Genomic DNA, 23,708 nt, shown 5'->3' on the forward strand with positions numbered 1-23,708 from the left:
ACGAATGGGGAGCAAACAAATTCAGTTGTGCAGTAAATTCCAGATAGTAATAACCAATACTCTGTTAAAAAATCACAAAAGAAGGAGCTGTACTCCGAAAACATTTCATCTTGATTACATCATGGTCACACAGAGATTTCGAAACCAGAAATTGTATTGCACGGCGTATGCAGGAGGAGGTATAGACTCAGATCAAAATTTGTGAAGATCAAGACTATATTGAAGTTTAAGAGAATCGTCCGGAAGAACATGGATACAGAACAGGAGTACTGGCGAGTGATAAGCCGCGTTTGATATTCTCAAAAAATTGGATACTGCGATAATAAATACCACAGCAAGCAGTTCAGTTGACGAAGGGGGTACATATCTAAAAAGAGCAATCACGGGTGTTGGAAAGAACGTAGGTACAAGAAAGGTACCTACGAAGAAACCCAAAAGATGTACTTCAATTGATCAACGAACAGAGGAAGTACAAAACCGTTCAAGGAAATACAAGAAGACAACAACATAAATCCCTTACGAATAAAATAAAGAAGAAGTGCAGGGAAGACAATACGAAATGGCTGCAGGAAACGTGTGAATAAAATCGAAATAGAAATTATCGTCAGAAGGACTAATTCAGTGTACAGAAAAATGAAAATAACTTCTTTGAAATTAGGAGCAACGGCGGCAACGTGAAGGGTGCAAAGTGAAATCCTATGTTACAGACAAAAAAGAGAGCTGATATGTTGAAAGAGTACATTGAAGGAATCTATGAGGAAAGGAATTGTCTGATGACATGAGAGAAGAGGAAAATGCAGTCGATATGGATGAGACAGGGGTCCAAAATGATTGTCAGAATTTGTAGTTGCGGAAGACTTGAGATCACAGTCGATATAGTGATATGGAATTCAGTAGAATAGTCAGAATTCAAAGGAGTTGCAGGAAGACTTGAGATCAAGTAAGGCTGGATAGGTATAAAATATTTGTATGAATTTCTAAGATTACTGTTATTCAAGTTGGTGTGTGGAATATTTGAGAAAGGGGACGTACTAATGGACTTTCTGAAAACATCAGCCACACTATACAGAAGATTACAAGAAGAAATATGTGCGAGAACCATCGCACAATGAGCTTAACAGCCCATGCATTGAACTTGCTGACAGAGTAGCATACAGAAGCACGGGTAAGGAAACAGTGGCTCTGTTAGATGACGACCAGTTTGGTTGTAGGAAATGTAAGGATACCAGAGAGGCGCACTTGACGTTGCGCTTGGTATTGGAAGAAAACTGAGGAAAAAACAGTGACCTTCATAGAATTTGTCAACTGAAAAAGACGTTAGCCATTGGAAAGTGATGGAAGAAGTTCGAAATTGTGAGAATTATGGGAATAAGCTGAAGGGAACAACGGGTAATGTACAATATCTACGTTAACCAAGAGAGGACCTTAAGATTGGATGACCACGAACGAAGTGTTCCAACTGAAAAGAGTGTAAGGCAGGGATGCAGTCTTTCGTCCCTAGTGTTCAATCTGTACTTAGGAAAAGTAATACAAATAAAGGTTCGAGAGTGGGATTAAAATTCAAGAAGAAAAGTTATGAATGATATGATTCGCTGCTGATATAGCTATCATCAGTGAAGGTGAAAAAGAATTATTGAAACAGTCCAATAAGTAAAGAATATGGATTTAGAGCAAACTGAAGACAGACGAAAATAATGAGAACTAGCGGAAATGAGAATAACGCGAAACTTAACATCGAAATTTGTGATCATAATGTAGACGAAGTTAAGGAATTCTGCTACCTTAGAGGGAAAAAATCTATGGCGGACATCACAAGGAGGACAGTAAAAGGCCACTAACACAGCAAATAGAACGTTCCTTGCTTCAAATGGAGGAAGAAATATCAGAGAACGTATGTTTGGGACACTGCATTGTACGGTAGTGAATCATTGACAACTGGAAAACTGGAAGAGGTGAGAATATCAGCTTTTGAGGCGTGGTGCTGCAGATGAATGTTGATAATTAAGTGGACTGATAAGGTAGGAAATGAGTAGGTTTTCTCCAGAATCGTCGAAGAAAGGGACATGTTTAAAACACTGCCATTAAGATGGGACAGGTTGATAATTTCTTTAGACACAAGGAATAATTTCAATAGTAATAGTAGAGCAGTAGAATGTAAAATCTGTAGAGGAATGCAGGTACTGGAACAAACACAGCAAAAAAATCATTATTTTGAAGAAAAATCTACTCCGAGATGTAAAGGTTGGCACAGAAGACGAATTCGTGGCGGGAAGCATGAACCCAACAGAATTATGATGAAGCATACTGCATTTTGTTTACTATTGCCTTAAGTTTAAACATGACACCATACGAAATTATGCGTCTTATGGAACTTGGCGCAGCTGATCTACGTTCTGACTTGTTAAATACTCATTTCACCCTTAAGATCGCCACCTGCAGTATTTAAAATTATTTCTCCATACGTGTATTTTTCTACAAATAACATTCTCAGTTATGCGTCATTTTATCTAATGCGAACACTCCTCGTTCTTAATTTGTAGTCACACGAAATAACAGAATCACAAGACGTCATTAAAATCTTTGAAACATGTCATAGGGCCCTAGAGTTCAATCATCTGTACATAAATGGGCCCAGGCGAACTTGTGTCCCATTTCTTAATCGCAATCAATTAAAGGCTGAAGAAGAGCTTATATTACTGAGACATTTAAATTCTAGGATTAGTTTAATCTGGTTGTTATCGTCCTCTGTAATTTTCCCTGCTTAATCTGAGGAAGAGCAGTAGAGAGTAAAGAAGGAGAAGAGATGTAATCGCTTTTTTTGTTCGAGCGTGTCGGAAACTTGGAGCGAGGCATTTATCACTCTGAATTAAAGGTCTTGTTCTTCTTTATACTTTCGTCTGACAGAATAAGCTACTACTTGTTCCGAAAACTGTATGCTGCTGGCCACGTACGGTACTTGTCTAGAGAGTATTCGAAGCTTTCCTTCTCAGTTGACAGAATCTGAGTGCCACGATACAGCTGGATTTTGCCGTCTTTCACATTAAACCAATACATACAGCTTTTCTTATTTAAAAATGGAACGTTTCTGCAGAACTGTGACCCATGAGGAATGACAGCCTTTACGCATGAAGGGATGAACAAATAAGAAAAAGTTCTGACATAGTTCACGATTAGAAAGGTGCTATCTCACCACTCACACAAAGCGACGATCTCATATTATCTGCATATTCGTTATGCCGCATCAGGCATGTGCTGATTAGGTTTTCCTGAAAGACAATATTTTCTTACAAAATGGCCATCTGTGATATAACTGCAGTTATCAATCGTTTGATCAAACGATTAGATTTTCCCATGGCGAGTCTGTGACATACACTATTACGTTCAAGAAGAAAAGTACTATTCTGTGGCAACCAGTGCACGAACAGGGCTCTACCTTCATCATTGAGGGAATATTGAAACATTTTCTAACGACTGTGCCTATACATACATCAAAGGTCAATCATCTGCAGTTCTTAAATGTTCCACGTTCACAATAGAATTACGCGACGACCTGCTTATTCACTGCGTTTTCGTAACACTTTTTCCAGTTCCATGTGGTTAACAACAGCACTGTCAAAATCACATAAATCAGCAACTAGCCCTAGGTATTTCATATGAACAGAGACTACAAATTACACACCTATGATGAGTTCTACGTGTCTTTCACATTCGACGGACAAAATTCGTATTCTGACTGACCATTCCTGTTGAAAAAAGAAAAGAAAAAACAAAAAAAAAGAGGCTGTATATGAAATGTGTTGATAGACGTAATTAGGATGCTTGTTCAAGTGCAGAAACTCCCCATGAGCAGATATCTAGGAATTGTTTTGAGGGGTGTCTGCGGTTCATCAAAATCTGTTATCGACTGAATTCAAGAGAGTGGGATTTAATACATGAACTATTGGCTTGGGTATTCTGTAGCAGTCCCAGATTCCGTCGCAGTCGATCACTTCCATTCGTTGCTTATGCTGACTCAGTATGATTACTTATCATGTTAGGCAGTTGAGTAATATTTAGTAAACTCTATTTATGTCTGCTAACGTCAGTACAGAGGAAATGGTTTACTTAGTCTGTGTTGCTCGTAGAATCCTTTATGGCTCTCAAATATTTTCGTGACCTACCATTTAACTCTTCAGGATGAACTGGTTCTGTCTGTAAATTACAACAATCCAACAGTTAATTCCAGTACAACTAAAGGAATAGGAGAAATTGTAAATAAATTATTTAACAGACAAAGTCTGTTTGAAAGAGAAAGGAGTATATTCTAAACATCAAGGTGCATAAACCCAAGCTGTCTATAATTTTTGAGGAAGAGATAGTAAGACACCTGAAAAGATTTTTATTAATATAATCGTGCTAGTAAGTAACTCAGTACAGACGTTTTAGGCATTTCGTGGTAAAACACTCCTTGCTTATTTAGTTCAGTGTTGTCCTGTGAAATTATGAACTGATATAACCAATCTGAACAAAAATAATCCTTCTAGATACTTACAGATTAAATATCGAAAAATTCTTACACGCTTAATAATATTTGTTGTTTCGTCATCGTAAGTGTTTAGAACATACACTGACAAGCCAAAACATAATGACCACTGACCACCACGACGTTGGATGCCTCCTGCTGCCATTGCTGGCACGTGACTCTGCTACAAAACCAAGCGGAGCAGACGCAGATATGGACTGAAAATGGAGAAATACTTTGAGATAAGCGGCTTTGACAAAGTGCAGATTATTATTACGTACAGTTTGTGAACGAAAACGGCGAAGCTTGTCGAATGTTCACATGATACTATCATGAGAATCTATGGAAACTGGTAGAAGGGCAGTGAAACTACCACTAGGCGCTGAATGGTTGGACGTCCAAGGCTCTACATAGAACGTGGGGTTTGGGAACTTGTCTGCTCTGTAAAGTAAGATAGATGGTGATCACAATACTTGTGCACGCACAAGTGCTTCGGAGCACACCATTCATCGCACTTTGTTGGAATGGAGCTTCGCAGCAGACCACCTCTACATATTCACATGTTGCCCCAACGAGATCTTTAGTTACTATTGCAGTGGACAAGGGATCATCGGGATTCGATCGCCTACCCATGAAAACGTGTAAGTCGTTCGGGCGACACTAGATCGATGATGGTCTCCACAAACACCCGTCATCGAGGTGAACGGCGCCTCGAAACGTGCATTGCGTCACGGATGCAGGATGCTGGGGATTGTATTATGCTTTGGGAGACATTTTCCTGCACTCACATGGACTTCTGGTAGTAATCGAAGACACTCTGGCAGCTGCGTTACCACCTGCATCCTTTCATGCTTGATGTCTTCCCCGACGATGATGTCATCTTTCAGCGGTATAATTGCTCAAAATGGTTCAAGTGGCTCTGAGCACTATGGGACTTAACATCTATGGTCATCAGTCCCCTAGAACTTAGAACTACTTAGACCTAACTAACCTAAGGACATCACACAACACCCAGTCATCACGAGGCGGTATAATTGTCAGCGTCTCTGAACCAGAACTGTGCTACAGACGTTGCAGAAACAAATTCGCCTGATGTGAATCCTATGGAACCCATATGGACCACGGGCGCCATCACCACGTCCGCAAATCAACATCTCGTTACTTTGTATTTAAACGAATTACGTGACTTGTGGGCAGGCATCAAATGCTACACATCTCCACAAGCCTACCAACAAACTGTCGGATACCTGATATTTATGTGTACGTAAATGTATATGTATATGTTACTGAATTCAGTCGATACTAACATTTAGAAGAATTCAACATATCTTTGTGGTGACTAGTTTCGGACATTGTGTCCATTATAAATCCGTCTCATAAAAACAACGTTACAGCAGATGTCATCATAAGTAAAATAATGACGGAGAAAAACTGGCAGTGTTTCTTCTTATAATAAGCTGTAAGAAAGATTACATACTCTCTTCGAAAGTAAGTGAAATACTGATTTATATGCGTGTTTGGAAGAGCCACTGCAGGCTATCCTAATGGCAATGAACAAAACACACGTCTCCATATCACAAATGCTGAAACGCACAAATCACAGCAACGCAAGTGGGAGACACTCGGGGAAACAACCTGAAGTCCTCATCTCTCCTCATGTGATTATCACGCCATCTGTGAGATGAAAAAGTCCTTGAAAATTCAACCACTTCTATCAGACGAGGATGTGCTGAAGGCAGTTATGGTCTTCATCACGCTACAGGACACTGTATTTTACCAAATGAATATCTTGCCTCAGTGCTCGCGGCAATTTTGCCTGGACTGTATGGACGTCAAATGAAACTTTTTGATCGCCCCTCATATCCTACATTCCCTACAATGCCCTGATCAAACGTTCGCTAGCCCCTATCCTTCAGCCATCTATCCCTTTGCTGTTCCCAGTTCAGCAGCACATGGCCTTATACCGCCCCAATACATCCACTACTCCTCTCCCCCCTCCACTGTAATTCCCCGCCCCTCCACTTCCCACTCCCCCGACAGCTCTCACAAATGTACATTGAAGCCGTACCCTGTTCCTGCCACATCCCATCATGCTCTCGTAAGCAGCACTACTTTTTTCCCCCTCCTACCCAGCTATCGACCCTACCTGTGCCCCAGCTTTATTCTTACCCCCAACACCCACAGATCGCTTCTTTCACTAGCGCAGTTTCTGTATGCAGTCCGATCCGGCCCCAGTGGCCGGAGACAGTGGTTATGTATGTGTGAGTGGTCCTTGTGTGAATGTGTGAGTTCTTTTTACTTCAGATGAAGGTCTTTCTGCTGAAAGTTTGAATGTATAGCAGGCTTTGTGATGTGCCTGCTTGCGACTCAGTGTCTCCTCCATATGATGAGTAGCAATCTAACCACTCCACAATATTAAATTTACAAATCGAACATATGTAACACTACTGGCTAAATTGCATCCTCATAGACACAATAATGACTCCATATTTGGAAGATAAAGTCCTGTTCACTTTTCCTGAAAAGATATTTTCTGAATCTCTTAATCACAATTACAGTGTTGGCACGAACGAAATACTACTCCATTAGTCTTCCGAAGTAATTTTCTTTAACAATCGTGGCTTCACTTTCAGCTCAGTTCCCCTATTGCATATTCTTAAGGGTGCTTGAGGTAGAAATTTACATTTATGCAATCAAATAATTTCATGTTGACGGCAACACTAGTGCTTATTTTTGTGAGACGCCTGCATTTCGGTATATGACCTTCAGGAGTTAAAATCGTCGTAATTCATCAAGATCCACAAAGTAAGCTGGACTCAAAACTTAACTCCAAACACGTACACTCAGATTTATGCAAGTTGAAACTCATGAGTACACCTCACAGAACGTCTCGAAGATTCAACGTACCAGTGATTTCACTCAGTTCCTCCCCGAAGCCATACGCTCTCGCCAAGTAGAGGTACCATGACTGACAGACTACTGTCATGCGTAATCTAAGTAAGACTGTATAGCTTGTTGTGAAAAGAATTGCATCAAGCATCGAACATACTCTATTTTGCCATATTTAAAGCAAACTTCTGGTATTATGTTAGATTTATAATTTTTCTGAACACTTCATGATCCTCTCTCTTCATGATCCTCTTTGTGCAATAACAAGTTACACATATAGAGGAAGGATTCAGAGGATATTTTGTATAATGACGCACTCCACGGTATTAAGATTGATGTCACCGATTACTGCCACTGAGACACTATGTTTCCTGGTGATCACCTTGGCTCTTTGTGCTTGGAAGCTCACATGAGGAGCTGAAGCTATTAAAAAGCAACGAAACTGACGCTTAAGATGCAACAGTAGCGCCAAATCGGAAGACTTGTACCAGACTGAGAAACACCTTTTCTAGGTGACCATGTGGAGTTTCTTAGTAACTTATTTGCTCCAGCGGTCTAAGAGCCAGAATGAAGCAGTATATCTAAGCTGCAATAGTAAAGCAGTCGTAATTTGATGTAATTAGAAGAAGAAACACTGTATAAGATTGTGAAGTAAATTCTTTCAGAACTCACTTCAATATTATTTGAAGAAAAATTTTATTTGCAAACCAACTTTTTCTTTTTCTTTTGCTTACTGGAATAACTGAATTTCTGTAACAACAATATAAAGCTACCTGTGCGAGAACCCTTGTGGTCTCTTTACAGTAGATAATCGACTGCTTATAGTGATAGAAAATGTCACTCGGATTGGAAATTACAGTCTCCTGTAGTTAAAGGGTGGATACACTGGATAGACTGCTATGTGTGGTTTGAAACCGATTCATTCTTTCCCGTATAGGGTCTACAGTCACTTCTATGACAACACACAGATTTTGCTTTATGGATAGCGTCGTGTCATTTCAAAGTTCTGACTGGCATCCTTCCACAATATATTAATTGAAGATTTTGCTGTGAGGAAAGCCCTCACAATTGGTAATTGATGTTCTTTATCCAAACATGCATCGAAACATATATGTCATCTTCAGCTGGTTACGATTTCTTTGTGTAACGTGTTATACAAAGTGCATTATTGTCCAAAGTGTTATACGAAGTGCATCATTGTCTATCTATTCTTAGCCTAAAAGCTATAATATGGTAGTTTACCGGTGATAACATTAAATGTGCGTATGGGTCTGTTGTTGTTACCTTGTTTCTATCCCTTATATGCCGTATTTCGTGGACGTAATATAAAAAAAACAATTATGTAAAACACTTTTACAGGAATCAGTCGAGATCTACTGTGGACGACACATACGTGTGAAACCACGTATGAGTAAATAACAGAGAAGTGAAATACATTGTGTTTTGCAGAAGGCTGGGTCTTAACTCTCCCATCCACCTTAAAAAAAATCCTCTTACATTACATTATACATTTTCGCTATCACTGACACTGACCACCCTAAAAAGACTGCGATTGTTGTAGTGGAACTAGGATTTGGAGTTTTAATGCAGATTAAGAGGTGCGCATAAATAAAAAAATCATTTATTTACACGTAAAAATCAAACTGACAATGCCATCCCAAAGAGGTGTGCTCTCAGTTCCCATGCACCATCAAATCATTAACTTAAAGAAATACTAGGTACATTACAGTTAAGATACCAGAAGAGTTTTACAAAATGCAACCTCCAATGATTCTCGCCCCTCATCCCTGAGCTTGATCAATTGTGAAGAAAGCACCAGTCTTTGAAATATGTCAGAAACAAACTGAAATGATTCACTTAAGACAATCATGTAGCACCCGCTCATACATGCTCACTAACATCTCCAGCACGAAACTCCCAAAACCCTGGCATTGTTCTCATACCGTAATAGTTCTTAACGGCCAAAGGGCTGACCAATGCTGAATAACACGCATGTGAGTAAATATTATGCCTACTGGCCAGCAGCGATAAAATAGAGTTACATAAAAGGTGTGTGAGATGACGCATGGAGAATTACGGGAATTCGTGTAAATTCCAGATTCCTGACTTACCAACGAAATAACGACCCTTACAAACGAATCAGCACCCGAATAAGAACATGGGGACCCAAGACAGACCAGAGGTCTCTCGTGTATGAAGTCCTCCCTCTCAAAAATTGTGGCTGACTGGTCCCGACCCAAAACCTTCTCTTGATGACATGTCTAGCCGGCGTGCCCAACTCGGCGGCGCTCAGCACCCGTCACACGCCTCGCGTGTCACCGCTGTCACTCCACGACGCGCATACAGATTGCCTCCTGATCCAGTAAGAAACTCCCACCTACCTCACTGATGGCCGCCACTCTATGGGGTGCACCAGGAAGTTACTCGTGCATTGCGCACAGCCCGCACTGTGATCAGCAGCCGGAGATTTTATGAGATAGTATCGTCGCAGTTATCTTAACTGAAACATATTAAAAGAAAATGATTAACAAGTACTAACCCTGTGTTCAGTATGGCAATGTTTCGCTAGGTTAAAAGTACGCTTTGTGCCCAGAGTCTGTGATGACATAATCACTCTAATGGAAACATTATCTCGCTCTCTGTTTTAGGCGAAGAAATAGAAATAGTGTAGTTATGCCTCTCTGGAAAAATACCTACATGGCAACGTTCGTTAACATGGTCAGTGCTCTATTTCAGACATGGTGCTATGGGTGGCTGTCTCCTACACTGTTGGTTACAACGGTGCTCTGCTGAAGAAGGGTGATGAGGCTCACAGCTAACAGTGGTCTGATCACGGTCGGAATAACTTCTATACTGCATCATGTTCACAACCATTGGAAATGACAACGGTGAGAACGGTGAATATCAAGGTCTTTCCCTGCGTCTTTCACCGGCTGATGCGGCTGCATCTTCGAGTTCTCAGGTTCCCTGGTAGGAGACTGTGTGGCTGATTGTGGTTGCAGCGTGAACTTCTGGTTTCGTCGTGATCTAGTTTCCAGATTGTAGAGGTCTTCAGTTGATAGGAAGGGATAGCATAGAGCATAGAGCTTTCCTGTTAATACCCTGGTAGAGCAGGGGAGGATGGACCCTCACGTTATATTCCCACAACGGTGGAAAATTGCAGTGCTGCCGTGGCGCACAGATGCTTAGGCAGCAGGCAGTAGTTCGTGTCCCATTGTCAGTGTCATCAACATGGCTATGAGCAGCACAGACTTGACATCGTATAACTGCCCCATGTTTGAGTCATTTTACAATAGTGGCATTATTTATGTGTGACGCTCAGTTATCTGGAATAGAGGCAATCACTAGCTGTCGTAACTGGCAGCAGATTAGGCAGTAGTTCTTCCTCGTTACTGGCATGTTTTAGTCAGGCAGAAGGCTGTAAAACGGATGTGTTGCGTCCACTCAGGACGTGAAATGCTGACTGAGGCTGGCCGACTCCAGTGTGTCCTAATTACAGTCCTGGCGTACCACATCTGGCTCCTAGTCCTCTTAAAACTTTTTCCCTTTAGAGTGCAGTTCCTCTACAGTAAAAATCCGACCTCCCACTTTGCTGAAACGTAGACAGTGGTTGGACTTCACAGCTCTGCCTTCACTCGCGAAGTTACTTTTTGTTGTTTACACTCTGTCTGAATTAAGTACCATGGTTATATACGAAGGTCTTTGTTCATGGTTCTCCTTGTTCTTAGTCAAATTGTTTCTTATTGGTGTCCTAATGATTCTTTGAGCCCATGGGTTGAAGGCTGACGGGGATGAGATTTGAGTTACTTTTTGCTTTAACTGGTAGTGTTGATTCATCTTACTGCTAAAACCATACAAGGTGATTATGCTGAAGCTCATGCGGTTACTAGTTGTTGACAAAATTCAATACGGTACTTTTTATATCGTCTAAAAGGGTCCCCATCAACATGCAGCTAGTTTGCGGATCTAGCGTTTGGTGAATGGAGGCTGGAAAACTCGGGTCAAATGAGTAATATAGGTAGGTTAGGTTTTTCGCAGGTAGAATTTTGAGAGTAGGTCGGGTACATAAATAAATGGCGAGTCGTATTCAGGGTGGTAGTTCCTGTTTATTGTGGTTGATAACTCGAAGATCTGTCTGGACACATCACGTTTAGTACCACTGATTAACAGTCCATAACACTGTAGTTCAATTCGCTGCGTGCCACTTTGTCGAACTTCCTCGTAACAACTACAAAAATGAGTATTGGGCTGACAACGAAGTATATCAGTCGCGACCCACTCTTTGAAAAAAATTCCGTATTGTATAGAATCTCCTTACCACAGAGGCTTGTTGCGCGAATGTGAACGGCAAGGCCAGAGAACGAGTCTTGACTTGGCGGCGGCGTGAGGGAGGTGGCGAATGGGGGCCTGTGCTGTGAGCAGCCCGTGTGTGTCCTGCACCTGTAGTGATAACGCGGCCTAGTTGTAGTTGAGAGCCGTCGTTTGGAAAGTTTTAGTCTGAAAACGGGCTCTCCTTTCGCATGCCAGAGTGCTTTGGTTGCACAATACTGGTGTTGTCCGAAGCAACGGTTGAAATTCTGTACAGCCGTCACTATACTGTCGCTGCGTCCTTGTTGCGTTTACACACGAGTACTGGATAACCCCAGGTGAAGTTGAGAAACTTTATTATTGAGTATTTTCCCACCTGTGTGTTTTGTTTTTCGTGTTGCGAAACTGCAAAATAGTTCAAATAGCTCTGAGCACTATGGGACTTAACTTCTGTGGTCATCAGTCCCCTAGAACTTAGAACTACTTAAACCTAACTAACCTAAGGACATTACACACATCCATGCCCGAGGCAGGATTCGAACCTGCGACCGTAGCAGTCACGCGGTTCCGGACCGAGCGCCTTAACCGCGAGACCACCGCGGCCGGCGCGAAACTGCAATTGAGTCTCCTCTAGTGGGGTGACATTAGTTCCACTACTTTGTGACTGGTAATTTGTTTGTTTTAACTGTTAATATTACAAGATTGTCATAGAGTTTGCAGTGGTTGGGGCAATTATTTGTATGTATGGGTCGGACCAGTGGTAACTGATGATGGCTTAGGTCTTAACACGCCAATTTAATGATGTGTGTAATGTTTTGCCGGAAAGTGTGGGCAAGACTGACGTGAGAAATAAATTAACATTGCAAGATTACAGCTCTGTAAATCCACTCAGGTAGCAGCGAATGAATTCCTATGTTACACGTTTGTTTTTGGGTTAATTATTTACCTTTTGTTGATGAACAATTCGCGTCTCTTAATTTGGCGTTCACCTGAAGACGTTTTGCACCTAAAATTGTTTTGCAATTGTTCGGTACTCCTGCATAGAAATGAGCAAATCTTAAATTGTGCCACGAGAGAAAGTAGTGTGTACAAAACTTGTGATAAGGGATATTTTCTTGTGTATTTCAAGTGCTTATGGTAAACTGGATTTATGTGACTACTGTTTTTAGGTTTTAACTACTGTCAGTTTGTTGCTATAAATTTGTTTAAGGGTTACTACATGCATTTTTAAGATAATATTGATTATAAATTTTTTATCGCTAATAGTTATAGAGTTTGAGCTGAAACTTTAATGGATGCTATATTTTTTCTGAGCTCAAATTTGACACTACTACACCTCTGGTATATTACCCTTCACATTAGATAAGTGTAAATATTACTAATTTAGAGAAAGCATTGCAATTGCTACCTTTTAGAGGAAGAAAAGAATAAAAGGGGTAGGACAATATGTTCTTTATAAATGTTGAGTGATAATTGCTTGTCAATAAATTTTTCAAGGATGTCTGAATTAATGTTAGCCCGGGAGCCTACCAGCCCTTCACATTTCCGATCACTCTAATTGTAACAGAGTGCAGTAAGAAGTTAGTGGGTTTCGGAGCCTGTCATGTGGTAGGATATATTCCATTTTGAGTGCGTGGTACCAATCGATTGTGTCTTAATATAGTCATTCTTACGTTGCAAGTCGCAGCAGAGGTACTATAGGAGCCAGAAACATGCTGGACATATCAGGCCAACTGGAATACGAGGTCGTGATTCGTCAAGAAAGAGTTGACGGAAGCGTAATTGAATTAGTGCAGCGACTGCGCGGAGCGCTGGGATGCTGCCTCGTTGTCAACGCAGAAACTGTGGAGCAGGTGAGTGACGCCTGCGCGTATTATAATAGCCTCTTAGAAACTTTGCGGGCTAGTATAGAATTATTGCTGGGTAGTATTCCTAGACGCGCGCAAGTTTTCCAAATACAAGCGGAATCGCGTTATTTGCTCAGTAGTGCTGAAGATCCTGAAAATTTAGTTGCAGACTCCAAACAGAAAGCAATTATTCTGCATTTACGTAATAATGTAATAAAGGTATAGTTATAATGTAATTTTCTAACCTTGTAGCTAAATGATGGAAAGGAAGGCATCCAGTGAAATGATCAGTGATTATAATAGAGTGGGCATTGGGACATGCGTTTAGCAAACGTATGATAAACCATAATAAACCATCTAGTTCATTTTCCGATGTGTTTGCCACTGCATCAGTGTTTGCAATAGATAGTAATGAAAAAATCCGCTACTACAGTAGTTCACTGTGCGTTTGCAGTATTTGAGTGAAGCTTTACAAGGTCGCGAGATAGTAGGGTTACGAACGATGATCCCTCGTACTATAGGGAAACTTAAAAGAATGGTTACTGAAGCCATTAACCAAACTCTATCATTAAATAATTGTAGGAGAAGTCTTTGGAGGGCCAGCGCTCAGAACGAGCAAGATATTAACTTATAAATTCTCCTGTATATCGTGGGAAAATGAGTTCGGAAGAGTTTGCTCAATACATTGAGGAAATCTGAGTGGTAGGCCTACTGTATGTGCGGTGTGTAGAAATCTTAGAGAGTGATGCGGCAAGAAGTATAATTGAGGGCTTTTGCATAGAAGACAGATCAAGGGAGGTATTTGGCACTAAACCACAGACATTTGTTGAATTAGATCAATTCGTCTTGCACAGTGAGCAGTTACGGTTTAGTGATACGAAGTGCAAGAACGGTGAAATAAATCTTTGTAACAACCAAGTACAGCCTCCCGCAAGTGAACAAACTCAGATCAACGCTGAAATTAGAAATGATATAATGTGTTTTCGAGGAAACAAAAAAGGACGTTCAGCACGTGACTGCGTTGAGGTTCGAACGAAGAAACAAGCGCTTTCGAGAAACCGTTAAAGGTATTTCAGTTGTAATTAACAAGGTCATTTTGCAATTGACTGTATTAAAAATCGGGAAAGAGTGAAAAATCGGTTGACCTTACAGGAAGAGGCGATGTGATAATGTCAATATATTGATTAGCAAGAAGCACAAAGTGAAAGGATTTACATGCAGCAACCTCCCTGTTATATGCGCTACGGTTCATGGAGAACCTATCTGTCCACTACTAGACTCCAGCTATAATTTTTCTCTTATAATTTCTCTCTCTTGTAATTTTTCTCTTGTAATCTCTCTCTTTCGTATATTAAAACTGAGGAGCTGACTTGGCCTCCTCAACTTATTATTGTTAAGCAATTGATACTTCTTCACTAACCCTTTCCGTAATTCATTAAATGACTGTCCTTCGCTCAGTTTTTTGTGTGACAATAAGCATCCTCATGCCTTCTGTTACCTTGGCTACACTCAATAATGGTTCGTCATTCCTATTTCCTAATCCAGAAGCTGTCTCTAAATTATCTAAGAACAGCAAGACAGCCTGGCCTGACTTTCCTAAAGATGGGATAACCAATGCAGTGGTGCAATTTTTCCGGATATGTTCATTAGGAAGTGACCGCTCCCTTTGTTCCGCCGTTAGCTGTCATAATTCTGACTGTAACTGAGCCAGTTCATCTATCTTGAGCAGGAACTGGTTTAAGCATTCCGCCAATCCATCGTCAATACAAATGCACAGAAGATACAAAAAGGAAATACAAAGGAGCTAGTAATGATAGGGGAACAGCCATACAAACAAACAAAAAATTTAAAGATTGGCACTTACTGACATTTCTGCGTAGGGTGTCTGACTTGTGAACCGTGGCAACTGATTTCGCTATCGATAACTTTCAGCTAGTGTCTCACCAGGGAGGCGCGAATCACTCCCTTGTGCGGTTATCGGTACTTCGCGTAGTCTTCAAAACCGGCCGCTGGAGTAGCGTTTAGGGAAAGAGGCCTACGAAGAGCGCGGCGCCAGTAGTTGAGAGAAGTTTCCCCACGACGTGGAGCCGGGGTCAGCAGCAGCGCATGGAGCGGCGACACACATGGGCTGTGGATCGACACGACGTCTTTTCCGGGTCGTCGTTCACTCATCTTCGTCCGGACCATGCACTGTTTGAACAGATGGTCATGTTGGTTTTACTGAGTCGTCAAGCAAGCCTTGATATCTGACTCAGTGATTTTGTGAATGGTGTAATGCCCTTCCTGTTCTGTGCGGTTTTGAAGTGATTTGTCGTAATCTGCTGGTCACCGTTCTGTCTCAAAAAAATGTGCCATGGTTAATGTTTTTATGGTTGTGTAATGTGCCCACTTGTCATGCATGACTATATCAGGGGCCTACGTCTTATCCAGTGTTTCTTTTTGTTTAATATATTTATTTTGAAATGCTTGAGCCAGAGCTCAAGTTGTTCTAAGTTTAAATAGTGTTTTGACGATATTTTGAAAGCTTGTGGGCTGTCTGGAATTACTATTATCCATCCCTTTTAAGCATGTCGTGAGCTCCGGCTAATGGTATGATCCTAGCGAGTTATCAATTCTATTCCTTCCTGGAAGAAATTAGAACTCCCTTTCCATAGTTCTGTCAGCGAACCTTATTTCCTAGGGCGTATCAGGTTATTGGAAACGCTGCATATGTGCATTCATGGTTAAACCGTAACTTTACTCACAGCGTAATCCTAACAGACAATATCTTTCTTGCTTGTTAACAGTACTTACTAAGTTGCTGGGAGAGTATCGGCCGCATCTTGCCGCATTGGCCTGGCTTGTTGGCTGCCGTGTGCAGGGCTCTCGAGCATTTGCTGTTTGGTTGCAATCGCGCGTCCTGGCGGTCTGTGCTCTTTGTGTGCTGTCTCTTTAATGCATGTTGTATTCTCGATCTTAGTTTTTATCGTAATATCTTTTGCGTAAACCTTTGTGTAATCCTAGTGTTATCTTTGTTAATACACTCCTGGAAATGGAAAAAAGAACACATTGACACCGGTGTGTCAGACCCACCATACTTGCTCCGGACACTGCGAGAGGGCTGTACAAGCAATGATCACACGCACGGCACAGCGGACACACCACGAACCGCGGTGTTGGCCGTCGAATGGCGCTAGCTGCGCAGCATTTGTGCACCGCCGCCGTCTGTGTCAGCCAGTTTGCCGTGGCACACGGAGCTCCATCGCAGTCTTTAACACTGGTAGCATGCCGCGACAGCGTGGACGTGAACCGTATGTGCAGTTGACGGACTTTGAGCGAGGGCGTATAGTGGGCATGCGGGAGGCCGGGTGGACGTACCGCCGAATTGCTCAACACCTGGGGCGTGAGGTCTCCACAGTACATCGATGTTGTCGCCAGTGGCCGGCGGAAGGTGCACGTGCCCGTCGACCTGGGACCGGACCGCAGCGACGCACGGATGCACGCCAAGACCGTAGGATCCTACGCAGTGCCGTAGGGGACCGCACCGCCACTTCCCAGCAAATTAGGGACACTGTTGCTCCTGGGGTATCGGCGAGGACCATTCGCAACCGTCTCCATGAAGCTGGGCTACGGTCCCGCACACCGTTAGGCCGTCTTCCGCTCACGCCCCAACATCGTGCAGCCCGCCTCCAGTGGTGTCGCGACAGGCGTGAATGGAGGGACGAATGGAGACGTGTCGTCTTCAGCGATGAGAGTCGCTTCTGCCTTGGTGCCAATGATGGTCGTATGCGTGTTTGGCGCCGTGCAGGTGAGCGCCACAATCAGGACTGCATACGACCGAGGCACACAGGGCCAACACCCGGCATCATGGTGTGGGGAGCGATCTCCTACACTGGCCGTACACCACTGGTGATCGTCGAGGGGACACTGAATAGTGCACGGTACATCCAAACCGTCATCGAACCCATCGTTCTACCATTCCTATACCGGCAAGGGAACTTGCTGTTCCAACAGGACAATGCACGTCCGCATGTATCCCGTGCCACCCAACGTGCTCTAGAAGGTGTAAGTCAACTACCCTGGCCAGCAAGATCTCCGGATCTGTCCCCCATTGAGCATGTTTGGGACTGGATGAAGCGTCGTCTCACGCGGTCTGCACGTCCAGCACGAACGCTGGTCCAACTGAGGCGCCAGGTGGAAATGGCATGGCAAGCCGTTCCACAGGACTACATCCAGCATCTCTACGATCGTCTCCATGGGAGAATAGCAGCCTGCATTGCTGCGAAAGGTGGATATACACTGTACTAGTGCCGACATTGTGCATGCTCTGTTGCCTGTGTCTATGTGCCTGTGGTTCTGTCAGTGTGATCATGCGATGTATCTGGCCCCAGGAATGTGCCAATAAAGTTTCCCCTGCCTGGGACAATGAATTCACGGTGTTCTTATTTCAATTTCCAGGAGTGCATTTTGGGGGTCCGTCTAATGTCTTGAACTTGAATTTGCTTGACGAAATTTATTTATAACTGTTTTAACTATTTTAATTGACTCGTTAATTTAAAACGGTTTAATTTAAAATTTTTAAAAAGGCCAGTATTGTTAAGGTCTTCTTGTTTCTTGAATTTATTTAAGGTTATTGTTGAAATTTAACGGCTGTGTTATTCACAATTTCGAACGTCCGTAGTGGCAATTTAACTTCAGTTTTTTACCTGTTTTTGAAAAGGGATCTCTTGTCAAAGAAAATGTTTAAAAAGAAATGTTCCTGTGGTTCGGAGATAAATGATGTTAGTTAAAGGGGCCTAGACCTTCCATGTCAATTTACTGATCCGGCTGATTCCCGGTTTCAGTGGCACTGCTGCACAAGATTCACGATTTTGGCTACTGTCTTCCAGTTTCCCTCTGTCTTCAGCAGTGCTTCTGACGCGAGTTACAATGGGGCCAATGTCGGCTGTCTCCTGCGCCGTTGGTTACAATGGGACTTCCAGGATGGCTGGTTGTGGGTTATGGTTCACTGCTGAAGAAGAATGGGATGTGCCGGCCGGAGTGGCCGAGGACTTCTAAACGCTACAGTCTGGAACTTCGCGACAGCTACGGTCGCAAGTTCGAATCCTGCCTCGGGCATGGATGTGTGTGATGTCCTTAGGTTAGTTAGGTTTAAGTAGTTCTAAGTTCTAGGGCACTGATGGCCAAAGAAGTTTAGTCCCATAGCGCTCAGAGCCATTTGAACCAAAAATGGGATGCGCAGCAGAAGAAGGTCCAATCCATTATTTGCTGGGAACTGACGGTAACGATCTTGGAATATTAGCGTATCTCAGCGCGATGGCACCCGACTGCTGATCGTGCGCCCTGCTGCTGCATCGCCGGAATGTTGGATTACCTAGTTGTGGAAGGTGTTGCTGCGAGAACATCTGGCTACATCACACCCCAGTGTCAAGAAAAAAATGGCTCTGAGCACTATGGGACTTAACTGCTGTGGTCAGCAGTCCCCTAGAACTTAGAACTACTTAAACCTAACCAACCTAAGGACATCACACGCATCCATGTCCGAGACAGGATTCGAACCTGCCACCACAGCGGTCACGCGGTTCCAGACTGTAGCGCCTATAGCCGCACGGCCAGTCCGGCCGGCCAGTGTCAAGAGCCAAGAGGTCTTACGACAGAGATGACTAGACCCTCACATCGCACTGCTGTGACGGCGACAAAACGCAGGGCTGCCCTGACGCCCATATTCTTAGGAAGTAGGCTGTGATTCGTGTGTGGCAGGTAGTAGCTGCATCTGCCATCTGCATCACTGGCATGGCGCTAAGCAGCACAACCTCGACATCACTTACGTGATGGGCTGTTTGGCCAGGCTTAAATGCTAATTGTGTCATATTGTCTCTTAGATTGTGGCGGCGTTCGTGTGAATTATCTGGAATAGATGGAATGACCGATTGATTTATCTGGGCCCAAGCCGGCTTGCAGAACTCTCTGGTGACTGACCTGGTTTCATCATGTGGAAGGCTGTGAGTCAGAAGAGATGCTGGTCCCTGAGCAGGAGGGTCGCTGACTGGGCCTGGCTGACTCCAGTCTGGCCCGATTACCGTCCTGGCTCAAAGACCTGTCATATCTCATTTTACAGGGGAGATGTTTCCTACAGCGCCATAGTGACGGTAGAAGAAACCAACCATGCGAAGCTTATTTTCGTTGACTAAGTGTGCTCATGACAAAGTGAAATTTGTGAATTTTAACAGACTAGTGTATGATGAACTTCGACTTTGCATAATGCGATCATGTCAAAGTCACCTTTGTGAATAGACATAACCGACTGGACTAGTGAACAAGGCATCGACACTATACTCCACCGTCCATTAAGAGGCAAAGGACACAAAATCTGATCTAAATTTTTAGTACCACTTGTGTTTTATACCTTCTGCCTTACCCTCAAACTTTTAGTTCGTTGTTTCTTTGACATATTTAATAGGTAAGTGCATCAGACCAACAATGGAAACAGTAACAGAACCATTAGAATACAAGTAATGACGATGGCCTCCCCTTCTCCATTCGTCAAACCAACTTGACAGTTTTTTCTAAGAGTGACTTAACACGTTACGGGGCAGCTGAACACATAAATGCTTAGAGCGTATGTATTTTATGTACGATCGGCGGCTACCACAATAAAGTAAGTTACGTGTAAATAGTACCAGTTCATAGTGGCTCACAGAAGCTCTCAATAGGTAGGGACCTTAACCTTGCAGAAGTTGTGCCCGGGGATAAACCATTGAAACTTTGTGTCAAAGTAGCATGTACCTGGGACGGGCTAATGGATGTATGTCAACAATAAACAGTTCACCAATACAGCTGCTTCATGGTCGGAGAAGATGAATTTTTCCAATGATAGTGATTGCCACAGATAAGTTATTATGGGCTAATATTAAAATACAAGTTTTCGGGTATGAAGAAGTCAACGAGAATTTCCTATGGCGAAGATCTTAATAGTCAGGTCACGAATCAATTAATCTTTCTTTTTAACAATCTCAAGCACAAAAGAACAGAAATTCATTGTATCCGTATTAACTGACTGCAAAGGCGGGCAGTGGAAACGGCTGGACGAAGCGACTTTCGCATACTACAATTCGGTTTCAGAAATGAATATGAGACTACTTCATATAAAATTATGTTCTAACACAACAATATAAGATTTAGTCTACTAAATTACTGCGGCTATACTGAGTGGCTACACAGTGACTTAAGATGCCGGCGTAACGTTAAAACTGCAGAAGACTACAAACTACAAACTAGGTATAAATTGGACACGTGTAATATACAAACGTTTAAATTTATTTGAAAAAAGGCCTCCAACAGATCATAACACTCCAAGGAGTCAGTATTTTTCTCTAAGGATAATGCTCCAAGCTTTGTTGTATTGCGAGTAGGCTACTACATCTTGTCTGAACTGCAGTTTATTGGTCGTGAAGCGCGTACTATAGCTTGCTTAATATATCTGTCTGAAGCAATATGTGTGAAAGCTTGCTGTATGGTCATGGAGGCCTCAGTTTAAACGAACGACCGAACTGACTCACAATTGTCTTAAAACATTTCGGACCTCTGTTTTGCTAAACCGTAGATGTAATTGAGGAAGGTACGATGATTTAAAAAGAGCGTGTTAGGTGCTTCAAACTGAACGCTAATTCTCTCCATCTGTTCTGAACACGACTGCACAATCTTCGTTCTCCAGTCTTGCTCCTGGAACCTAATTTGATTTAGGAACGAATTTTATTACGGTTCGACTGATGGTGAAAGTTTTAACTATCAAAAATTGTAATTATTATGAACCTGGTGATAGACGTGCGGGTATATTATCGTTATCTGTACTTTTTCTCTAAAAATTGCAAGCCAGTCTAGTGGAACTTTAATGTCGGTATCATAAAATCCGATACGTACACGTGCAACTTGTATTATGAAAACCCTTATTCCGACATGTAGGTATTCAAACATTTTCTGGAAACTCTTGCTATCGGACATGTCACTAATCTGATAGAAAACATAACAGAAATTAATTAGTCTTCCTAGAAATCATGAAAAATCAATTCCCTGGTATCTGACTGCGAATTTAAAAATATGCTCTGATGTCTACTAACAATTACACTAAATTGAAACGCTCTTCCGCCCAACAGACAACCTACCTCGTCTTGTCGCTTCAACTGCAAGAATATTATCAGCAACGTCCTAAAATAACTCAAAATAAACACTGTGTTTCATGCAGAGTGCCATGCACGGTCACTGCTACTGATGCAACGACGGTCCTTTTTTTATATATAGATACTTAATGATTAAGAGGGGTTTGGTCAAGAAGCATTGAGAAATGTAAAAAATGAAAGAAATCAATAGAAACTTGATTTACTAAATTCTGAACGTTGAAGATTCATACTGACAAACTTTAGTCAGATTTTTCTGTTCCTTGAACGATTTGATTAGCAAAAACATTAATTATTCCCCAATGCCTATAACTAATAATGGCGTATCTGGTCACAACAAAGATGTAAGTATTGCTTTCCATCCATACATATACAAATCTTACAAAATCGCTCTAATGTGAAAGCCAGCAATAACTATGTACAGCAAACAGGTAAATTACCAAAAATCCTCGATTAATACCAACATATCCTCTGGTGCTACTAGCACTGTCAGGACAGGTTGGGATCTCTCTTGTTGCGGCTTCTCTCCACGAATCTCTGCGTCTCATTGTTCGCTGGCTACCACTCGCGATAATAATGTCTAATGTCACAGACTAAGAGATTGTGTATGCACGCAACAGCAGAATCAGTGAACAATTAAAAAAAAGGAGAGAGATATGAACGTCTAACTTTCAATGTAATTGAAGAAAGAACAAAGGTTTAAAAAGAGCGTATTAGGTGCCACAAACTGATTCCCAAATCCCGCGTTGTTTTACGGACACTATTACAAAATCTTCATGGTCCACTCTTACTCCTGAAACCTAGTCTGATCCAGGACCAAATTTTATTACTTTTCAACTGATATTCCAGACAACACGTTCATAGACCTTATGGCTTGTTCCGGTCTCACCACCTCTCCACGGCCTTCCCACTATCCTTGTTCCAGTAGGATTGTATTCCATTGCTTGTCGAGTTTTTCTCTGTGGTGGCATTTGCAATATGTGCTGTTTCCAATTACGCTTTCACTGAATAAGTTTTTCACTTAACGGTAGGATAACCCTACTTCGTTCCTTATTTCTTTTAATTTTTTTTAATTCTATCTTCTCTTGCGCAGCCTCTTACTCACTTAAGAAATTACATTCCTCAGTGTGGTGTGTGTACTGTGAGACCTTCAGTATACACACCAACAGATTATGTGACTTGTCGCTCTAACGAAGTAGGCGAGTGTCAGCAGTATGTTTCGTGCTCTTATCATGGCGTGTTTATCTTGTGCTGTTAGGTTAGACAATAGAAATGCCACTTGCCAACTTAGAGTAGCAGATTGACGGTGACCAACTTTAAACAGAACTTGATTAACTTTCACACACATTTATTAGAATAATAAAAAGCATAACATTAAATAACTTGATTCTGGATGCTGTTTACAATTAACAATCTGAAGTTCCTTTGGTCTTGTTACGTTAATCTTATTCTCACATATCTCTGATACTTGACAAAGTGTCTATTCATTTATCTTCATGGCTATGTGCAGGAATATGGTAAACTTATTAGGCGCAGACTGAAACTTGACTATATACTGGTACAGATAAATGCAGACTCATACAGACTAATGTAGACTGACTAATCGGACGTCTGTACACTCTTTACAATACCGCGCGCATTCAGGTATCACTACGCTAGTGTGATCCGCGAGGAAATAAGGTTCTACGTTAGCAGCAATTTCATTGGCTGTGTTACATATTAAAACACGGATCAGCGGAAGCAGAATTTGGTCCGTCTCTAAGGCAGCGCCATCTCATAGTGTGGAGATGGACGTGCGCTGCTCCTGCGCTGTTGTGCTTAGCGGGGCGCGATCTAGTGGGAAAGTTGTGTACGTGCTGACTACGCGGAAATATGTACACAACACTCAGGTTTCAAGTTGTCTTGGATATTTTGATCTTAACGTCCTACATTTCGCTCCTTGTATTAGTGTGGCACTGGCATGACTTTATAAAATATCATTTGGGTTTCTCTTCTTGTTTTACCCTTCAA

Source organism: Schistocerca americana, chromosome 1 (assembly GCF_021461395.2).
Source record: "Schistocerca americana isolate TAMUIC-IGC-003095 chromosome 1, iqSchAmer2.1, whole genome shotgun sequence".
In the NCBI taxonomy this organism is placed as follows: Eukaryota; Metazoa; Arthropoda; class Insecta; order Orthoptera; family Acrididae; genus Schistocerca; species Schistocerca americana.